The sequence below is a fragment of the Gopherus flavomarginatus genome, chromosome 5 (genome assembly GCF_025201925.1).
Source record: "Gopherus flavomarginatus isolate rGopFla2 chromosome 5, rGopFla2.mat.asm, whole genome shotgun sequence".
Taxonomy (NCBI): domain Eukaryota; kingdom Metazoa; phylum Chordata; order Testudines; family Testudinidae; genus Gopherus; species Gopherus flavomarginatus.
In genome coordinates this window covers 159,383,970-159,400,495 of record NC_066621.1, presented here as the reverse complement: position 1 = coordinate 159,400,495, position 16,526 = coordinate 159,383,970, and positions in this window count along the sequence as shown.

Here is a 16,526-nt window from a genome sequence, read left to right as displayed (position 1 = left end):
AGCAGAAAATCCAGAGAAATTGGGGCAGGAGCCAAGATCCTCTTACATTCAATAAACACCCAGGATCTGGCACGCGGTGATTTGAACTTCCCCACGCAGCAGAACACAGACTAAAAACCATGATTTAATCTTTTCTAATCATCCCAATTTTTAGGCCAAACTCATTCTGGGATGTAATAGCAGGAGTGTTGTAAGCAAGACACGAGAAGTAATTCTTCCACTCTACTCCACTCTGTTTAGGCCTCAACTGGATTAGTGTGTCCAGTTCTGGGTGCCAAATTTCAGGAAGGATGTGGACAAATTGGAGAAAATCCAGAGAAGAGCAACAAAAATGAAAACATGACCTAGGAGGAAATATTGAAACAATTGGGTTTGTTAAATCTGGAGAAGAAAAAACTGAGGGGGGAGAGGATGACAATCTTCCAATATGTAAAAAAAATTTTATAAAGAAAAGAGTGATAAATTATTCTCCTTACCCGCAGAGGACATGACAAGAAGTAATGGGCTCAAATTGCAGCAAGAGAGGTTTAGGTTGGACATTAGGAAAAACTTCCTAATTGTCAGGTTAGTTAAGCACTGGAACAAATTACCTAGGAAGGCTGTGGAATCTCAGGCATTGGAGGTTTTTAAGAACAGGTTAGAGAATGGTCTTTCAGGGATGGTCTAGACAATACTTTGTTCTGCCTCAGTGCAGGAGATGGACTTCACAGAATAACAGAATATCAGGGTTGGAAGGGATCTCAGGGGGTCATCTAGTCCAATCCTCTGCTCAAAGCAGGACCAATCCCCAACTAAATCATCTCAGACAGGGCTTTATCAAGCCGGGCCTTAAAAACCTCTAAGGAAGGAGATTCCACCACCTCCCTAGGTAACCCATTCCAGTGCTTCACCACCCTCCTAGTGAAAAAGTTTTTCCTAATATCCAACCGAGACCTCCCTTATTGCAACTTGAGACCTTAACTCCTTGGTCTGTCATCTGGTACCACTGAGAACAGTCTAGATTCATCCTCTTTGGAACCCGCTTTCAGGTAGTTGAAAGCAGCTATCAAATCCCCCCCTCATTCTTCTCTTCTGCAGACTAAACAGTCCTAGTTCCCTCAGCTTCTCCTTATAAGTCATGTGCTCCAGACCCCTAATAATTTTTTGTTGCCCTCTGCTGGACTCTTTCCAATTTTTCCACATCCTTGCTGTAGTGTGAGGCCCAAAACTGGACACAGTACTCCAGATGAGGCCTCACCAATGTCGAATAGAGGGGAATGATCACGTCCCTCGATCTGCTGGCAATGCCTCTACTTATACAGCCCAAAATACCGTTAGCCTTCTTGGCAACAAGAGCTTCTCGTCCACTGTAACCCCTAGGTCCTTTTCTGCAGAACTGCTGCCTAGCCATTCGGTCACTAGTCTGTAACAGTGAATGTGATTCTTCCATCTTAAGTGCAGGACTCTGCACTTGTCCTTGTTGAACCTCATCAGATTTCTTTTGGCCCAATCCTCTAATTTGTCTAGGTCCCTCTGTATCCTATCCCTACCCTCCAGTGTATCTACCACTCCTCCCAGTTTAATGTCATCTGCAAACTTGCTGAGGGTGTATCCTCCAGATCATTAATGAAGATATTGAACAAAACCGGCCTCAGGACCGACCCTTGGGGCACTCCGCTTGATACCAGCTGCCAACTAGACATGGAGCCATTGATCACTACCCATTGAGCCCGATGATCTAGCCAGCTTTCTATCCATCTTACAGTCCATTCATCCAGCCCATACTTCTTTAACTTGCCGGCAAGAATACTGTGGGAGACAGGATAAAAGCTTTGCTAAAGTCAAGGAATAACACGTCCACTACCTTCCCCTCATCCACAGAGCCAGTTATCTCCTCAAAGAAGGCAATTAGATTAGTCAGGCATGACTTGCCCTTGGTGAATCCATGCTGACTGTTCCTGATCACTTTCTTCTCCTCTAAGTGCTTCAGAATTGATTCCTTGAGGATCTGCTCCATGATTTTTCCATGGACTGAGGTTAGGCTGTAGTTCCCCAGATCCTCCTTCTTCCCTTTTTTAAAGATGGGCACTACATTAGCCTTTTTCCAGGCATCTGGGACCTCCCCCAATCACCATGAGTTTTCAAAGATAAGAGTTTTCATGACCTCTCGAGGTCCCTTCCTGCCCTACATTTCTTTGGTTCTATGTTTCCTGGGGGTGGCTTGGCTCATTATTTGGGAAATCTTGACGTTGGCCAGGCTGCATTCAGCCCATCAGAATGATAAAATCATTTATAAGTCATGTGTCATTCGTGATTTCTTCAGCATCCGATAAGACCAGGTGGCAGAGAGAAAACACAGGGAAGAAAGTTGAATGTTCTACTGAATGTAGTAACCATCATGCTAATCTTAGGGCTATGCTATGACTGTTGGCCTCTTTCGGAAGTGGTGACCACTCAGCAATGCCACCTAGCTAACGAGTGCACGCTGCTCGAATTTGACAGGCAGTAGCTCTCCCGCTCTTTTTGTTTCTCAGCAGTCTGACATGATCAATCATTTATAGTCCATCTGGCATGGTCTTACCTTGACCTTATTCCTGCTTTTCAAATTGCACTAGAATGACCTCTGTAACTGAGTTAACATGCACGTCTGGGACATTCCAACAGATGACACTGGCTTGTTGCCAAGATACAGTATGATGCAGGCTCTGAAGGCCTTTGACTGGGTGTTAAACTGACAGGGAAAGGTCAGTTAGAGAAGAGGCTTTGCTAATAATCCTTAGCACTCGTAACACTGAATTTCATGTATAGCCCTCAAAATTGCTTAACAAAGTGCACAAGCTTAATTTCTTAACTTCCTTGGCATGATGCAAAGCCCATTTTCTCTCCACGGGCTCTTGAGGATGGGGTGGGCCTAGTACTGGGGTACTGATGTCTTCAGATAGTCCCTTGGTGTTATTTTGCACATGTTTAACCTATGATACAGATGCCCAGACCATGGGAGAGGTTATGTACTGCAGGGGATACATAAATAATTGTTACCATTTTACAGAGGGGGGACCTGAGTTACAGAGACACATGAAGGCCAAAATGTTCAGATTTCAGATATGTCCACTAGTTTCACATGCCCAGAGCCTGATTTTTCCAAGATGATGAGCACCCTCAGTTCCCTCCACATTCATTTGGAGTAGTCGCTGCCCAGCATCTTTGAATTTGAAGAGCTCCAATTGCCTTAAATGGGAGCTTCTAAAAATGGAGGTATGTACAGCTAGCGGGCATTTTTTAAAACTTTGGACTTCGACTTGCCCACAGTTACATAGCAAGACAATGGCAGAACCAGGTTAAACCTGAGGTTTCAAGCCATCCAATGCTACATCCAGCCAAACCATACAAGTACCTTCTATTTCAGCTCAGAGGTCCTGGTGGAATTGTGTTTGGGGATCTGTTATTCAAAGAGAGGGAGAGAGGCGTTCTAATGTCTATCAGTCCTACAGAAGGCACCAGGAGGAAATATTTCCCTTCCATGTTCTACCAGGAGGTAAGACTTATGAGAAGATGGTCTGCTAGGGGTGTGGACAGTGTGTGTCTCAATTCCTGAAGATGTGTTTAGGTGACGTGGACTCAGTCACATGGCTTCAGAACGTTTAATTTGTATGGTTTGAGGTTTATACTATTATCTCTTATCAAGCAACATACATGGGAGCTTATTTTTAGTTTTTTTTTTTTCAGACTTCACTGGTATATAAATAAATTCCTCTTGTTCCTCCCCCTCCATCACCCCCAATTAGGCCAGTTTACCTTTAGTTAAGGGAATTTGCATCTTGACCTTATCCAACTTCCCTCCACTCCACTATGACTAAAACATGCAGGAGGGATCATGAGGTCCTGAATACTACAGATCAAAAGAGTCAGTGGCACAAGCTCCAGACTGTGTCGTGGATCTCTTGGCTCAGCTGGAGCCTCCCATCCTTAACTGCAGAGAAGACCAGGGGAGTGGGGAGGCTGCAGTGACTGGTGTGTGCAGAGTCTAACAGAATAGTGTCGCCCACGTGTTTTCATAGTGTGGACCATTCTTAACAGAGAGGCCGTCTTGTAGACACCTTTCCATTTGCTGTCATCGGTCCTGCCAATCTGCACTGCCATTGACAGTCAGGTAACAGCCCTTGGCAACTGCAGCCATTGCTCATGTGGGTCCGGGATATTAGGAAATGTAACAAACTTCATCCTCTACCTTGGTGGGTCCTGCGCTTATTGGCGGATTTGCTCGTCTCAGAGATCTTCCCCTCTGGTGGAACCCACAGTCCAGATCACTTCTTCCTGTGTCTGATCAGGAGTTGAGAGGTTTGCAGGGAACCCAGGCCCACCCTCTACTCTGGGTTCCAGCCCAGGGCCCTGTGGATTGCAGCTGTCTAGAGTGCCTCCTGGTACAGCTACACGACAGCTACACCTCCCTGGGCTACTTCCCCATGGCCTCCTCCCAACACCTTAGTTATTCTCACCACAGGACCTTCCTCCTGATGTCTGATAACGCTTGTACTTCTCAGTCCTCCAGCAGTTTGCCTACTCACTCTCAGCTTCTTGCATGCCTTCTGCTCCCAGTTCCTCGCACACACTTCTTCTCCTCTGGCTCCCCCTGGCCTGACTGGAGTGAGCCCTTTAATAGCATCAGAGGGGTCTTAATTAGAGTCAGGTGCTTCACTGCCTCACTTGACTCTTAGCAGGTTAATTGGAGTCAAGTGTTCTCATTATCCTGGGGCAGCCCCTGCTCTGGTCACTCAGGGAACAGAAAACTGCTTATCCAGTGGCCAGTATATCTCCCTTCTACTACTCTGCTGTTCCCAGCTGGCCTGGGTCTATCACAGAAAGTAATTGACATATTCTAGCTGGCTTTTACTGCTGCCTAGCAGATAGAAGCAAGGAGGAAGATCTGGCACCCTATGAACGCACAGCTCTTCAAAGACCACACAAGTTAGAAAACCTCAGAGATAGATGCAATAATGAACCTGGATTCTGGCCATCTTCATGGCTTACCATCGTAGATTTCATACTCCTGGGGGAGGTCTATTCTGTTTCATGCTCTTGTCTTGTTCAGAGGATGTTTGCAGGGAAGACAGAGCTCTGTTCTCATGAACCATCTCTCTGCTCAGAGCTTGCACAGAGCCAGCTGTGGGCTGCCACCACCTCAGTGTATCTACTGCAGCCATGCTTTCTGTTACCCCAGCAGCCCCTTCATAGAAAGCTCTGTTGCATTTCAAGGCCACAGATCTGATGTAACTCAGAGCAAGATAGCTGGTCCAGCTGCTTCAGGTCCTACACCCTCCATGCATCTCATCTGCTTTTAACTCACAGGGGTGTCCTTTGAGCATTAGAATTTGAAGACTAAAATATCTGTGCATCATCTCTCAGCAGCTCTGGCCCACTGTCACAAAACCAGAGACAAACTGAAGAGAGAGCCAGGCATAAGTCACTCTGGCAAGAGTGAAGAGAGAAATGCCTCTTCTTAAACAAAGGTTCTTCTGTTCACTCAACAGTCTAGGGTCTGTTCAAAGCAGTTCTCCAAAAACCAGAGCAAATGGCACCCAGGGGCCATGAGGGTGCATGAGCAAAGCAAATATGCACAACACCCCCTACGCTGTAGAGCAACGCAGAACCACCACCACCATCTTCAGACTTCCTCCACGTTTGACAAAGTGTGATTAAAAGAGTTTTTACAGCGCAGTGCTGCTCTGATGATTAGCTGATGTGAATCTCTTCTGTAACCCCACAAGACTTGGAGCACAGTGACAGAATGATCACCGAGAAGTAGGATTTCAGGAGAGTTGAGACTGTGGATAGAGCTGATGGATGGAGAAGAGGAAAAAGAAAGACAGTCTACAAAAGTGCATTGTGGAAAAGGTGCATAAATGGTATTAGGCAAGGAGAAATGCTCTGAGAATGGCACACCCAACATAAAGGTCTACAAGACCTTCCCAGGGTTCCCCAAACTAACAAAAGAAATAGAAACAGTCCACAGGGTCACCTTGCTCATGTCGCTGGCTGCCTTAGCTATCTGCTAATAGAGATATCTGAACTATCCACCTCTAATAGCATTGCCTCGCTGAAGCATAAAACAAATCTATTGGGATATTGGCTCTCTCACAGAATGCAGGTGGTTTAGGCTTAGCCAGCTTAACTTATGGATATTAGCTAGCCAGAGATTTATTGCTTCAAGCTCCTTTTGTTATGGTGCTGTTTGATTGTATTTATGAACACGACCTTATATTCTGCACTCCTGGTGCAGAAGATGATAAATTAGACTCTTTGGACACCAAAAGCAGACTGCACTGTTTAAAGATTAATCAGTGATCCTACTGGAGCACCTCACCGCTCAGCAGCAGGAAAATCTCTCTTCCCTTTTGTTCATCTCACTTTGGGCAGTCTCTGAGGGACCAATAAACTTGGCAAGCGGGAGAGTTCAGTACTGATGTGTCATAACTTTGACAATCCTGGCTGGCACATTCTGGCTACCCTTAAAATCCTTTCTTTAATTGCACAGTGCAATGCCAGTAGCCCAGACATCGGGCAAGCGGAGAAATCGGTCACAACTCTAAAAGTAAGCAGAGGATCCCCCCACACACACACACACACACATCTCTCTCAGTTGTACTCATTTCTAGAAATGGAAACTGTTTTGCATTTGTTTTGCACACTGTTCTGGGCTGATCAAATCATCACTCACAACTCTGTCTGCTTGCTGTCACACAAACACAGCACTCAATTTCGGGGGCGTCTCCGTGCTTATTAATAGCCTGAGTCACTCTCCTGTCCTCACCCCATTCCCATAAGCATGGCTTTAATGATCACTCAAAGCCACCACCACTCCATTCAGCCTAGCCTTCTGTCCCAAATGAGGCTAGCCCTCAGCTTTCCCTCCAAGACCTGCTCTGTCATTGCTCCCTAGTTCTCTTTCCAGAGCTGCTGACACCCCATGTATTATTCTGGTGGAATTAGTGAGAGGCACCTTACAAAATCAATCTGCAGAACTTCATCTGCTCCAGGCGGGATTCACAGATTTCAAGGCCAGAAGGGGACATTGTGATTATCTAGTGCATACAGGCCATAGGACTTCTTAATTCCTGCTTGAACTAGAGCAGATCTTTCAGAAAAAAACCCAACGTTGATTTAAAAATTGCAGAGATGGAGACTCCACCACGACTCTTGTTGAGTGGTTCCAATGGCTAATTACTCTCACTGTTAAACATTTGCACATTTGCAATCTGAATTTGTCCATCTTCAACTTCCCACCATTGAATCTTGTTATACCTTTGCCTGCTAGAGTGAAGAGCCCACTATCAAATATTTGCTCCCTGTGTAGGTTCTCAGACTGATCAAGTCACCCCTTAACCATTTCTTTGTTAAACTGAATAGATTGAGCTCCTGGAGTCTCTCACTATAAAGGACTAGAAAACATCCCTTAATCATTTTCATGGCTCTTCTTTGAACCCAGTGTATCAACATTTTGTCTTGAATTGTTGACACCAGAAGTGGACACAGTATTCCAGCAGCAACTGCACCAGTGCCAAATACAAAGGAAATATGATTCCTGCCACTAGGCTGAGTTCACACAAGAGTCTTCCCCTCCCTTCCACACACACACACACACACAACAGAATATCTGTCAGGGACCTTGGAACTTCTGATTCACTGGTCTTTGCAACTTGGGTGTATCACACAACTGCCATTTTCTTGACTGACGAAGCAGGATATACGTTTCTTGACATGGACACATTTGATTTTGTAAGCCAGTGCTCTAGAAGTCTTAGAAAACTGATGGAAATGCTTATAAAAATCCACAGCTTTTATGCATTCTGTGCATGCAAAATTTAAAAGAAATACATTAAAATGTTATGACATATCCTCTACCATAAGAGAGAAAAGAATTTTTGAACATTTGAAGCATTGAAGTAGCCAACAACAGAAGTCAAAAATCAATTGCATGTGATCCTTTAATATATAAGATTGATTTCTCTCACCTTCAAAGATTTCCACCCATAGAAAACTCAGAGAAAATCTTCCTTTTCTTATTTGTCCACTTAAATATCTAGAGCGCATCCTGTCATTTCTCTAATGTATTCCGCTGGAATGTTTGCTACTCATACATGTTCATCCTCCTGTTCTAGCAATAAAATGTATGTAAACAAAATTGTAAGTTATTTAAATTATTCATTCAAATAGAATTATCTTAAATGAATGAGCTGCCATATACCATATAAATATTTTAAATAAACACACTCTACAAACGGGTAAGAAGTTTTTGCTTCCACGTGAGACTGATGCTTTGTGAAGTGTCTCATCTGAACACTGCTCTGCCCCCCTCACCCCCGCAATATCTTCCATAGGGACAGCTCGGGACTGCTCCACACTATATGCCTACAGACCTTTACTTGCAAAGACTACAAAACAAGAGTCTCCACTTCTTGGCGCATCAGCATGCCTTCAAGCCATTCAAAGTTTCAGTAATTTTATACTTCCTTAGCAAACAGCATGTTAAAAACGGGCAAAAAGGCTTTAGATTTAAGTCCAGTGCTGAATAGGATAAAATAACCAATCAATGACCTAAGAGAAAAAAATCCATGCTCTTGTTTCCTTCACCATTTCAGGAATGAATATATTTAGGCTCCAATCCTGCAGCTACTTATGCCTGTGTTTAATCATCTCCCACCAGGGGCACCAGGGACCCCTGGAAGTACAATGAAGCATGTGTACATAAGAACATAAGAACGGCAGTACCGGGTCAGACCAAAGGTCCATCTAGCCCAGTATCTGTCTACTGACAGTAGCCAATGCCAGGTGCCCCAGAGGGAGTGAACCTAACAGGCAATGATCAAGTGATCTCTCTCCTGCCGTCCATCTCCAGCCTCTGACAAACAGAGGCTAGGGACACCATTCCTTACCCATCCTGGCTAATAGCCATTTATGGACTTCACCACCATGAATTTATCCAGTTCTCTTTTAAACACTGTTATAGTCCCTAGCCTTCACAACCTCCTCAGGCAAGGAGTTCCACAAGTTGACTGTGCGCTGCGTGAAGAAGAACTTCCTTTTATTTGTTTTAAACCTGATGCCCATTAATTTCATTTGGTGACCCCTAGTTCTTGTATTATGGGAATAAGTAAATAACTTTTTCTTATCCTCTTTCTCCACATCACTCATGATTTTATATACCTCTATCATATCCCCCCTTAGTCTCCTCTTTTCCAATCTGAAAAGTCCTAGCCTCTTTAATCTTTCCTCATATGGGACCCTCTCCAAACCCCTAATCATTTTAGTTGCCCTTTTCTGAACCTTTTCTAGTGCTAGTAGATCTTTTTTGAGATGAGGTGACAGGATATATATGTATATGTTAGCAGGATCAGAGTTTTACTGTTCTTCACTTTGCTGACATGCAGCCAAATTTCATCTTCCCCCATGGCCGAGGGAGGTCAGGGAGAACCCCCACACGCTCCATTCAGAAGGACTGGATCCAGTAGCAGTCCTTTTGTCCCCCCTACCCTCCAGCACAGGGACAGTTTCCTGCTACCGCTATGAGGGAGGGAAGGGCTAAGACCTCATGCGGATTTGCCCCAGGGTCAGCCCGGGAGGTGCAGGGAGGAGGAGTGGGCCAGTTACAGCACTGGGTCTCTCCTTTTGAAATCAGCATCTCTGGGTTTTTTTCAGATGCAGGGCAGCCTCTCTTCTCCAGATCCTATTCATCTGAAACGAGGCATCTGACCCAGCCTCCTCCACCACATGCAGACCATGGACTTTGTCCTGTACCAGCAGCTGGCACTGCTGCCAGGTATCCACCTTCCACTGACAAAGGAGTCGAGTCCAGGGCCGGCGCTACCATTTAGGCAGCCTAGGCAATCACCTAGGGCACCAGAATAATTGGTGGGCGCCATTTTGCCGGAGGGGGCGGCAGGTGGCTCCGGTGGAGCTGCTGCAGTGGTGCCTGCAGACAGTCGGCTGCTTGTGCAGCTCCAGTGGACCTCCCGCATGCATGACTGCGGCAGCTCCACCGGAACCGCGGGACCAGCGTGCAGGGCGCCGAAATTGCCGTCTGCCTAGGGCGCTCAAACCCCTAGCGCCGGTCCTGGTCGAGTCCCTCCCCCACTCCTCGAGTGCTCAGCCCAAATTACTCCTGTTAGTAGCCCTCCCACTCACTGCCTTTCTGCCGACTCCCAGGGGAGGCTCCGCCAGCCCGTTTATGCCCTGCTGCTTTGTTCTCATCCTGCTGACCAGCCCCAGGGGCTGCTTCCAGCACAGAAGAAAGAGCCAAACTGAACTAGGGAATTAGCTGATGTGGCAATAAACCCTCCAGTCAGGCAGGGCTATGTCCAGATGTACAAGCGTGTGCACTGAGAGAACAAGATCCCTCAGACACCAGAACAGCAGGAGCCTCCACTTATAGAAACCAAGTTGCTTCCCTAGGGAAGTAATCAAGACGGGTGTAACATGCTGGCCTGTGTTAAGCAGGAGGCCAGACTAAATGACCATAATGGTCCCTTCTGGCCTTAAATATCTATGAACACTTCAGTGTCTTGGTTGTGCCGTCTGTCTCCCTTCAGCATGTGTCTTAATCAGACTCCGGATCGGGGGCTTTGAGGGACCTTCTTTTTTAACATGACCGTTGAAGAAATCAATGTGTGTCTATCTTCTGCCTACCCAAGAGACAGGGCCTATTATACACAAATGTGACACGGATCTGTGCTCAGTATGCACCTCTCCATGTACAATGCACCAGTGCTTGCAAGCCGCTGTGCATTGTGATAAGGCACAATTATTGGATGAATCGTAGCATCCAACCAACGGAGAGAGCTGTTCGGCAACTGGAAAAATTCAATTCGGGTCTATTCTTTCTCCCACTCAATTGAATAGCAAAACTTCCATTGATTAAAGAGAAACAGGATCAGTCTCCAAGCACAGCCTCTAAGAAGGGATGGGGTAAGCTGGAAGTGGTTAGAGTTAACAGCTATGGTCCTCCTGCCACTTTCCATCCCCTACCCTCCTTCCCTGCAGGTATATGCCAATTATAGCTAGTTTCACTGTGTTATTAACCTTGAGAATGGCACAAAACACATTGAACTCTGGCCAGATTCAAGAACTATTTAATTTTGGTCCATTCCACATTCAACCATAACATAGACTCTACTATAAATTCAAGTCATGTTTTCAACCTTGTGGCAACCTGCATGGACCATGGAGGGAGGAGCACAGGCCACAGGATGGAGGAGTTTGGCAGGGGTACCAGGAAGTCAGTCTGTGTACACATGGCTGGAATGTTGCTGCAATTCCAGCACCTCTGTAAATCTTTCTCTCAATAGAGAGTTTATTCCTTAGAAACACTGAGTCCTTTCATGTATTTACCCTGTATGTGGGAAAAGACAAAAATTAGATTTTCACAGGCAGCAATACTGACAATTACTAAAATATATTTCAAGCAAAACACCCTGCTTTGAAGTTTTAAATAAAGCTGATTGCAGTTAGCATTATACAATGTATTATATGTGCCCCTTATTATTATTTATATCCCATTATAATATGCCCCTTATTATAATGTGAGTAACCGACAATTGCTCTGCATTCAAGTCTGTTATGCAGACAAGCAGACTTTTATCCCCTGGAATGCATCCAGATGGTAAAATTGCTTGAATTGTCCTCGATCTGTTTGATCAAGGCACAGAGAAAGACTAGCAGGAGCAAAAATTCAAATCTGTTCTCTCAAAAAATAAAATAGAAGAACAAACAACGATCTTGCAGCACAGTTTTCCCCATTCCTCATGTGTGTGTCGCAGTGCTACCAGCAGTGTAGTAGATTTGATAATTTCACTTAAAAACCATTCTAACTAAACCAGTATGTCCTAAAAGTGATATTACAGTAACATTATGGTTGCAAAGTAAAGTCTTCAGCATGACGACATGCCAAAATTAAGGTTGTCCAAAAAACCTTAACGCTGCTTCTTATGCGTGTACATTACAGTACAAGGTCTTCAGGTACGGACCTACGTATGATTTCCACAGTTCCCCTCACATTGGAAGCTGCACAGGGAGTGAGTCAGTTACTCAATAATTCTTTTCATCCTCACTGTTCAAGGAACAGGCTCCTGCTTCATTTACTGCACATCGATGAGTGTGCCTAGACCCCACACTTCCCAGGCTGGGGCCAAATGCGCTGGCCGTTGCAGCAGGATAATTTCACAGCAAGTCTGCAGACATTAATGCATTTAACTCTGGACTTAAACCATGGCAACTGCTAACAGAATTTGGTCCCAAATGAGACTCAGACCGTCAGCATACCTCACCTCATTCCCAGCATTCCCCCAGTTCATTTGCCACACACTAATGAAGCAGAGGGCCTATGCAAATAAACATGTGGTGAGCAGTTAAAGACTGTGGCCAAGATTTTCAAAACTTACTAGAGATTTTGGGTGCCTGAATTTTTGAGTGCTGAGTTACAGGTTTTAGTCGAGCACTGATCAACAGTCCCTTTAAGGCAGGAGTTCTCAGACTTTTGTACTGGTGACCCCCGTCACATAGCAAGCCTCTGAGTGCAACCCCCCTTCTATATTAAAAACACTTTTTTATATATTTAACGCCATTATAAATACTGGATGCAAAGCGGGATTTGGGGTGGAGGCTGACAGCTCGCCACCCCCCATGTAATAACCTCGCAACCCCCTGAGGGGTCCCAAACCCCAGTTTGAGAACCCCTGCTTTAAGGTGTCTCAGCTGGGCACTGTTAAGGGAGGAACACACCTCCTGAGTACCTCCTAGTGGCTGGGTGTGGCACTGCAAACTTTTTTCCTCCTTCTGGCGCCCTATTGGTTGCTGACCTTCCTAGGTGGGTCTTCAGTAGCTCAACCCTCTGGCCAAGTCACATAGTCAAAATAGACCCCTTCCAGGGTAGCAAAGAGTTCACCAAAGTGTTGGCCCCAGCTGGGATCTTCAGCCCCGTCTCTGAGCCCTTTAAATCTGGCCCTTTGTTAGGGCCTGTAAAGGTGCCTTTTCCCCTTCTCAGAGCTTAGGCCAACTTCCCTAGTGGCCCGCCCACTACGCCAGGTCCAGCCATGTATGGCTTCCTTTAACGAGTTATTGTTGCTTCTCTGGGCCTCTTCCTGCCTGGCCCTTTTACCTCCACCTTAGGGTTACAGGTCTCAGGTCCACTCTCTCCCTGGCCCAGTAAATGCAGCCAGTCAAGCTCCTTTGGGCAGGGGGCAGGGTTGGGCAAGGCAGACCTCCCTTCCCGTCTGGTTCCAGCCACTGCAGCATGGCGGTGGCTCGGCTTAGCCACCTATGAATCAGGGGCCCAGATAAGATTTACTCGGGTGGCTGGCCCCAATTCCTGCAGCCACACTACTGTTTTAGGGATCTAACCTGGGCAGAGCTAGTGCATGTACTTCTACCCACGCTAGGAATGCCCCCTGCTGCTCTGCAGACATCCCCTTAGAAAGCCTTGCTGTGCAGGGAGAGATTTCCCCCTTATGAACAAACGACCCTCCTTTAAATATAAACAAAAAGCAAATTTGAAGATGAAATTAGATTCAGGCCTTGCTGAGGCCAAATTCTGCTGCATTTGCTCTGGCTGAACAGCTCTTCACACCGTCAATGGAATATTCTACCCCTCAATATGTAGGAGCCAGTTTTTCTTTCAGAGGGAAGAATTTAATTCTACTAATTTGCCATCAAGGTCAGATTCTTCTTGCAGAAGCACTGCTCTTTACCACCTTGAAATTACAGCTGGCAGAATGGGGATAGGGGGAATATGAGCTGCAAGAAATGCATCTGCATTCTTTATTCTCTCTGCCCTTTTTTTAATGAATATTCTTCAGTGATCTACAAAGCCAGACAAATAACAAAAGTGTATTCGTAAGTCATCTGATCATGAGTCGACAGGAGGACAAAGTGTCCCTCTATTTGTCAATGTTAGTCATCTCAAAATGTGAATGTCGCTGGTGCAGCAAGCAGGATGGCAAAGACGCCAGCACGGACTAACTCGCCTTTTCAGGCTCAGAATCTCCTGAAAGGCCTGCACCTCTTACACCCCTGTTTCCTTTACACCGACACAGCCTGGCTAATGGCTCCAGATGGATACGATAGAAACTTCTGTTGACGTGATCATCTAGTGCTAGGCTGGTGAGGATTCCCTGAGGGACATGAATCTGATCCTTTGGGCATTTGCTTCAGTTAGGTTGTTATCAATATGGATTTTGCTTTGTTCAGACCCCATCTGTCCAGCTCCGGTTTTGGAATGAGAATGTGGTCTCCGTTTATGATGTTCTGGCAGTGCACACAGAACATTTCAAATGGTCGTGGGGAGGACACAATGCTCTAGGGGTAGCCCAAGGCATGTGGACTCAAGCCTGGTTTCGATTCGCGGCTCAGAGAGACACTTCCTGTGTGACCATGGGCAAGTCACTGAGTCTCTTTGTATCTCAGATCCCATCTGTAAAATGGGGACAGTATGTCCCTACCTCCAAAGACTGTTGGCAGGATAAATACATTACACATGGTGAGGTGCTGAGAAACTCCTGCATGGGGACCATCTGTGCAAAGGCGGGTATGCAGGCTCACTCTGAGATGCAGACACCACCAGCGTTGTTATAGTTCAGTGGGAATGGAGTCCTGCTGCCCATTCATTGCACACTTTACCTGGCCATCCCCGTTAAATAGCCAGCACCCTTCCACAATGATCCAGTATGTCCTGCACCACCCATCTCCTACACGTTGGCTCAGTGGATCCTGAACAACCAGAGAAGCCCCAATGCTGTAAATCACTCCCCCATCTCCAGAAAACTGACACCCTAGATTGCACAACTGAGGCTTCCATGACAACAGCACTCTCCCAGAACTAATGCCCAACCAATCGGTACCTTTGCAGCATAGCCAGGTTCCAAGGTGCGACAGCCAATTCTTTCCCAGTACGAGCCGAGCCCTCACCCTCATGGCGGGGTGCTACAACAGCAGGGCAAACTCACAGCTCACCATGGAGGCATAGTGTTATCTCCTTCCTCAACAAGGATTTCTGCAGCCGCTGCTGCTTATCCCAGGTCTCAGGACCAGACCGTGGCCATGGTCTCAACCCAGAAGTGATACTTCACGTGGACAATCCTCATCCATGCAATATCCTGTCACTGCCACCAGCAGGATTTCTTGCACCTCCCTCTGAGGCATCTCACACCGGCCAACATGGACCCCCTAGTCTGATCCAGTCCAGAAATGCCCCCTCGCTAGCCATAGTGACTTCTACTGTAGCTCACTTCCCCGGCAAAGGACGACCTACATTGTAGAAGGAGTTCAATTTTTTTTTTAAAATACCAGGCCCAAAATGCCACCAGACAGACTATGAAGCATTCGCTATTAATAAGAAGCAGCAGTCACTGCTTCCCATAATGTTTTAAATTAATAATACAACCGTAATTGCATTCCTACGAGTGCAGCATTTAAATGGGAATAATAGTGTTTACAGGGGTGCATACTTTATTTCTAGGTTTTAATCGCCACATCTAAATCTTCTACCTTTTTTTTCTCCCTCTACATAAATATTCTCAAAGGATGCCTGATGAGTTTAAACCCTAGCTCTCAACATGCTTCTTTGAAGTGTATGTTGCTAATGTTGGTCCAGCCACTTCCGAGGACATCGCCTGGCTCCTGCTTTACTGCCAGCAGTCTAGACAATCCCTATAAAAATGTCCCTTCCCTTCCCCTACGCAGCCCTGAGCTTTTCAGCAGGATAGTTCCATTTAAAGCAATTCAAACAGATGCCATTTCAAGGTTGAGTTCTCCAAAAGCAGCTGCTTGCATTCTGAGGCATCACTTTGCAAGAAAGGCCATCATTAGCAAGATGTTTACAAAACTTTCTCCTCTTGTGTAGGGGGGCAGGGAAGAGAGAGGAGGGGAATTGAAGGAGATTTTCCTTGTCAGCATCAGACTTTTTTTTTTTTTTTTTTTTTTTGCTTTCTTGATAGAGCAACAAAAGAAAGTGCTGCTCCGGAGAACAGACGGAAGGCCAATCCCATCTGATATACTGCCTTCAACAGGGACTAATGTTGGATGCTCCCAGGAGAGTCAAAACTCAGTACTTTTGCAATCTGATACCATGCAGACATTTTTTCCTTGCCCCAGCTAATGATTTTTAAGGCTCCGATATAGGAGAATCGGTAGCTTTTGTAATTATAAAGCCATCGTAAGGGTTGCACACATACCCACCGACCCACCTTATCTTAGCCTGTCTCAGATGCTGATGCTCATTCATATGAATGTTTCATCTTGTTTGGAACCTTAAGCAGCTTTTTCCTATATCACCCTGAGGCAGTGAGTTCCACTGACTAATGACACCTGGTGTTGGAATATTTTTCATTTTATCCATTTTAAAAGGTAAATTTGCTGTGGTTTTATTTCAGTCAGTACTCCGCTGCCTTTGAATTCTGGTGAAGGGAAAAGGGAGGCACATTTTGGCCTTCCAGATATCATTCATGCAGTACTTTATATGGAGTACGTCTGCCAGTGGGTCAGTGTTGGAGGTGTTAGGTTAA